Genomic DNA, 7,223 nt, shown 5'->3' with positions numbered 1-7,223 from the left:
TTCCTATTATTTGGATGAAGAGCTGTTTGTGTTTAAGGCTATATGCTCACCAACTTTCGTTTGAATTGAAGGCCCAAATGTCTGGACATCTTGTAAGTGACAGCTTAACATGTTACTTTTGCTTTCCAGACACTAAACTGATAAGGCTACCAGCACCTGCATTAATTAGTAAATAAAATTGGTGACAAAAACAATTTAAAACTGGAAAAATGATGGCAATATTTTAAAATTTTCCAGAGCAACCCTTGCACACCTGTAATAAAATCTTACATATAGTATACAATAGTATGCAAAAGAAAAAAAAATGTTTTAGTTAAATATACTCAAAGACAAAATTATGGAAAATTTTTTGTTTCAAGTAAAGTTCCATCTTTGATCACAAAATAGTCAAATATTTTTATTGTTTTTACAAAATTTATAACACTTAAAACTACATTGTTTTACCTTTGTTTTAATAATAGAATTAATTTTATTCTTAAAAATTTTAATTCAAACATTTATTGAAATAAAATGTGTGTGTAAGACAAAAATATAGAAGTTTTTAAAAAATTTTAAAAAGGCAACTTAATACTTTGCTTCCTTTAGCTGAGAGATCTGCAGCCACATATCACAACATGGTTTCAATTAAAGTAAATTTAACACTTTTCTGTAATCTTAGCTAAGCTTCTTCTACAGCTTTTTTCAATGATTCATCATCTTGTGGCTTTGCCTCTGCCACATTTTTCTTGATTTTACCCCATGTATCTCTTAAAAAGTTCATATCAGGACTACTTCCTGGCCAGTCTAATAGTGGAATTGACTGTTCTTTAAACCAGTGTTTAATTGAACCAGCTAAATGGCATGGTGCCATTTTTCTCATGCTTATAAATAAACTTAAGTTTTCCCGACTTCCAATTCCATAATAAAATTCAGGAATTAAATAATCTCTTAATATTTTAATGTAACCAACCAAATTCAAAGTGTTTCAGTCAAACAAATACTTCCATCATCATTAATACAGAATTTGCCATAAACCATGACACTTAGCTGGTAATTTTACCTTTTGACTTAAACAAGCTGCATGATATTTTTCATGTAGATGGTGAATAACTTGTAACTTGCCATCATTAAATAATAAAAAATAACATTTAAGTGAGAACCTGGAACCATTGTTTAGGTGATTTGTGGGATTATAGAAATTTAAAATTTATCAAAAGATTTACTAAGACTAAAGTCACAAATTTAACAGGGAAGTTAATAAAATATTATCTTTTTCTAACTTCCTTCAACTAAATGATGCATCTTCTGCTAAACTGACTCAACAAAGAAAAATATTTACAGAAATTTGCAGATTGGACCAACCATTGAAAGACTATAATTTTGCCAAATTTGGTAATAGAACAGTGTTTTTCCAAGTAACACAGCAGTCAAAGAATATACAGGGATCATGCTTTGAAAGGTGTTGGACAAAATCTGATGTTAATGTCATCACTCAATGAAACCCTATTAGGGTTGATTATTGTTCCTGTTCATAATAACAACCACTGCCCATCAAGGGTAAATCTAATTGGAGATCACTTGTAACTGCATCCCATCCCAAAGAGAAGTTACAATCTATCTAAGGACTAATAGGACAGCTAGGACTAAACCTCCAGAAAAAACCAATTCTAGGTATCATCAAATTCACCGATTCTCAGAGCACTGAAAGAGACATAAAATAACATAGTCCAATTACTAAGGTATTTATTGCCCTGCAAAGTGATTGTAAGCTTTCTCTCTGGTAGTTAGAGAAACAGTTAGTTTCTAGGTAAATTTTGATGTAATATGTTAGAGTTTTTAAATGACTATAATAAATAACTTTATAATTATCTTCTCTTGTCAAATTCCTCCTCTGTTTTTGCACTCTGTGTCCCCATATTAGACTGCTTGCCTGCAGAATCCCCATGAGATAGGTTTCTCACATTTAAATAGATTCCTTGGTTCCTTGTGATTGTTGGCTCACATCCAATTATATTCTGTAGAAATATATATTTCAGTGACAATCCTCACAACTGGTGTCAGAACTTTGGCATCAATCCTGACATAGTAAAGTAGGTCAGCCCCACTCTGTACACTCTGTATGATACCACACTTGTCACTAAACAAACCCATTTTTCATTTTCAGATGTCCAAATTTTGCATTTATTTGCCCAGGTAAGTCATCTTTTCTTTATGTACTTAGCTAAAAGTGGTTTCTTCACTGCATCTGTTGAAACAAAGCCTAATTTCTTCAAACGTCAATTAGTAGTTTTATTTGACATATCTTTCCCAGTCATGTCATTCCAGGCAGCAGTCGACTGATGGAATTTTTTTCATTTGCACTTACAGGACCTCAATGACAGTTTCTTCATTAGATGATATTTATGTTATCTTTGTTTTCTTTTTCTTCCTTGGCAGATTTTGCTTGACAGGTTCCATTTTCACTGAATATTTTTATTGTTTTACTTACATAGCTTTTGATAAGGTGTAAATCAGTACATATTTGTTTTATTTTTCACCATTTTTCCATTTGTTAACAATTAATTCTCATATGTCATATAGTTGCTTTAAAGGTAACATTTTAACAATTAGTTTTTCTGTTCCTGTAAATATGCAAACATAATACTTCTTTATGTGATGCTTCTTTACGAAGACATCTCTTAATGTTCATTTATACAGTAGAGCGTCGTTTATCCAAAAGTCGGTTATCCGAAAGAATTCCAGTCGCCAAATTTAAATTTTCGCCAGTGCTGTGGCACTGCAATCTTTGGCTATGTCTTGGGCTACTCAAATATTTTACGTTTTTGATACTAAATTAACTTCTGAAGTATAATTTTTTATTGTTTTTATATTTTTCAATATATTTATTTTGTTCGTACAAAATAAAGAAATAATTTTTAACGATACAATAGCCACGATTATTATTTTAAAAAGGTTACGTTAGGCTTAACATTGACGAAAATTCAACGCAAAGCAACACACAATGGAGAAAAATTTCAAAATGGGATAGGTTAATGTATTTTTTCGTACATAATCGGTTATCCGAAAAATAAGTTATCCGAACAACCCCAGTCCCCAATTGATTCAGATAAACGACGCTCTACTGTACCTCTAAATTTTAATTAAAAAAGATAAAGTTTCCAAAATTTTGTCAAACACACAAATTTTAAAAAGTTTTGAATTAAAATTTTTAAAAATAATAGTATATTATTTGCAATTAGTTTAGTAATATATAGGCGATTATGACATGAATGGAAGTTTGGCACATGAGCAAAGTGAGTGGACCAATTTCCGTGAATGCCATAATCACTAATTATAAACAAATTGTCATACAGTATTTTGTGGTTAGACTACACCTATAACACTATACTTATGGAACTCAAAATCATGTATAAACACAGTGTTTTCAGCCCTCATGTCATAAAATTTTTATGGCATGAGTGTTGAAAACACTGTGTTTATACATGATTTTGAGTTCCATAAGTATAGTGTTATAGATGTAGTCAACCACAAAATTAATTATTTTATTAAAACAAAGATAAAACAATATAGTTTTAAGTGTTATGAATAAATTTTGTGAAAACAATAATAATTTTTGCAAAAATAGAACTTGATTGAAATCAAAAAAGTTAATTTTGTCACACCCTTATGAATGTAAAATTTCTTTCTAATTTGCAAAATTATCCTATTCAGTTCTAAAAAGAAAATTTGATATCTGATCAAATATCAAATTTTCTTCTGAAACTGAATTCTGAAAAAAGTTGTGATGCAAATAAGACAACTGAATCAATTATTTCCAAATTAATATATTCTTTTCTCAAATCTGATTAACACAAAACACTAGCCTCTTAGTTAACTTGATTTTATATTTTACTAGTTGTTACCCACAACTTTGCCTGTGTGGATTTTGCAAGCAAACCCAATTTATATTCAGTATTTCAGCAACCATAGTAATTGTTATATAACACCTACCGCCGAGAATGATGAGAATTGCTGAGAATCAAACAAACTATTTTTTAATTTGATCAATTTTCTGGAACATTTACAGTCATTCTATAATCAAGCCAATATGCAATAACAAATTTGAATTTAAAATGGTTCAAACATTTGGTTAAAAAATCAAATTATATAAAAATATTTATAACAATATCTGAAATGTTATCAATTTAATACACCTAACTACTCAATGAAAACTAAACATAGTTGAAAACAAAAAATTGCATCTAAAATAATATAGTAGAAGCCATTCTTCAGGTTAAGCCTTAATCCTCTCCCTCCGCAGGGAAATTTTGAAAAATCCCTGCTTAGTGTGTGTTTTTGTGACGTACCCTAACTGTGTACAAAATTTCACCTCTTTAGGTTCAGCAGTTTGCTCTGGGCAATAATGAATCAATCAGTCAATCAATCAGTCAGTCAGGACAAGTAATTTTATATATTTAGATTAAATCCCAGTCACACAAACTGGGTCTATATTGTTAAAGAATATACATAATAAATCTTTACTCCAACCAACTTATATATTTCACTAGAGTTTTCAACTTTATTTAAAAAGCATCTTTGGGCTAAAATGACTCAAAATTTCTAATGAAAAACATTTTTTTTCTTTAGAATTCTAATGACATTACTTTTTAAAATAGAGTCAAACCTCACTACAATAATATTTTGGGAACCAAGAAAATTGTATTGTTATACTGGAGTTATTGTAGTGAGGTTTTGAAACTTAAAAACAGAGATCATTAATATAGTGAAGATTAGTTTATATATTACCATATATTTCCACAGATAAGACGATAATTGAATCATAAAAAAAAGGTCCCCCAAAATCCAGGGTCGTCTTATAGGACAGATACAAAAAAAATTAGATTGAAGTTTATATAAATTAAAACCATTATAAAAAAATTAACAAACCATAATTATTTACTAATAGAGAGTAGGATATGTCCACAAAATAGAATAGCCCATACAACATTTTTGTGAATAGTCAAGATCATTACCCGAATGTCCAAATCAGTGCAATTGTTACAAACATTTGCACTGATTCGGGCAGTGCTGCCAGATGCAAAAAAATAAAATTTGTTTATTTGAAAAATTACAAATAGGACATAATTCGATATATGCTATACAGTATTATTATATATATGATGATCGCTGATCTAAACTAAATTCATAGATTCATAGACCATCGATAGTTTAAGGGTCATCTTATAGGACAGATATATGTTAAAACTATAAAACTTTGACAAAAATTTATACCTCATCTTATCTAAAGGTTGTCTTATCTGCGGAAATATACGGTAATCACTACAATTTATATAATACTTTCTGATTGGTTCTGAATTATTTATTAACCAGGAAATTCTATTAATTGTTTTGAACTTTATGTTGGCTTAAAAAAATTTGTTATTTTGTTTTGACTCATTTTTTGCAAGATGTGTTTTACAAATGCTGAACGAACTTTGTCAAAAGCAGTTAGTTGTTAGTTTCTAATTCCAGTAATTGTAGTTGCCATGTGTTAAATTGTGTCCATTTGAGAAATAACTTCTAAGATACTGGGGAGTTTACATTAAAATGATTCATCATCTTCCTCATCTTGGACATCAGTCCCTAACTCTACCAGAATTGTCTCATTGGTACAGTCTGTAAATAAATATAACTCTTTTTCAACAAATGCATTCTTCTGCCACAATGTCTATCTTAACTTGTAACACTGGAATATTTTTGGAGTAGTTCCTGGAGATCTCTGCTTTGTAATACCAAAAGCAGTCATCATCATCACAACTAGCTATCTTCAGACATTTCTGAGAAGGATCCATGTACATCTGCTACACTGCACTAAATTTTCTTCCATTTTTTTGAAAATGTTGCTAGAGTTGATTGAGAAAGGCCATACTTCTTTGCAACTTCTATTTGCTTCATTCCACTATTGACATTTTTAAACATTTCTAACTTCATTTCTAAACTTATTTGTTTACAAGCTTTTTGCTATTTCTTTTGCTTCCTGCTAGTACACTGTATTTCAAAAACTGTTTATTTAATTTTAATTATATTCGACTCACCAAATTACTATTGTAATTATATTCCTGCTAGTACTACTATTTTCTTCTTCTTGGCCACTAGCCAGAGCTCTTGTCTGGCCGGAAAAGGAAACTCTTTGATCGATCGGCACTTGCAGTTCCTTGTAATAGGATTGGATGAAGTAAAGATGACAATTAGCTAGATATGGACAAACCATTCTGGAGTGTGGGGAGTATACATAGGTAACATGATTAGCAAACATGAGATTCATGCATCAGTCAGTCATGTTGCACCAACATATTCCGATAGTCATATCATTGTATCACAGTTTTTACTATTGTTGTAGCAGATGATAAATTACAGTATTTGTATAGGACTTCAGCCAGGAACACGGAAATTCTATCATTGTACTGGCATTTATTGTTGTAAAGGGTATCATTTTAGAAAGGTTAGACTGTATATAAATTTAAAAAGTATTGTCTTTAAAAAAAATTAACAGGAACAGACTAAAACCTTTACAACAGATTTTGTTTTAGGACTGCTCAACCACTTTAAAAATTGTTCCAATGCTTGAGAAATTCTATTTGCAAGAAATAGGGGTCAGATTCAATTACTCTCCATTTGATTGGAGCACACTATTACTCTTATATGATTTTGCAATTTTGACAAATTAAAATTTTATTCAATTTTGTTTTCTATGTTTTAAGAACATTCAAATATCTGTAATTAAAAATTTTTCCATTAAAAATAAAAAGGGAACAGACAAATACAGAAATCAATAATTTATTACAACTGATTTTTACAATGATTTTTACAACTGAACTGTATTTAAAATTTAATTAATTTGTTTGAAGATTTTTTCATTGCTAGCCAGAGTAATCTATACTATTATTATAAAGAGGTAATGTTTGTAAGTTTGGATGTAGGGGTAATCTCCGAAACTACTCATCTGATTTCAAAAATTCTTTCATCAATATTTAGAATGGAACTTCAGGGTGGACATAGGCTGTATATTATTCCGTTAAACATTCATATAAATTAAAAGATATCATCTAGGGTTAAGGCTTTTATGTCCAACAGATGGCACTATGAGTACGATGACCTAAGTTTGCTTTTCTGTGAGGCATTATGTTTTTCTGTGAGGATGAACTAAAGCAGATCATCTTCTATCTATCTATATAAATAAAAATGTAATGTTCGTTTGTTCCTAC

This window comes from Centruroides sculpturatus, unplaced genomic scaffold (genome assembly GCF_000671375.1).
Source record: "Centruroides sculpturatus isolate CEXI.00-Female unplaced genomic scaffold, Cexi_2.0 scaffold2126, whole genome shotgun sequence".
NCBI lineage: Eukaryota > Metazoa > Arthropoda > Arachnida > Scorpiones > Buthidae > Centruroides > Centruroides sculpturatus.
The sequence above is the reverse complement of the archived record's forward strand: the minus strand, read 5'-3'. Positions refer to the sequence as shown.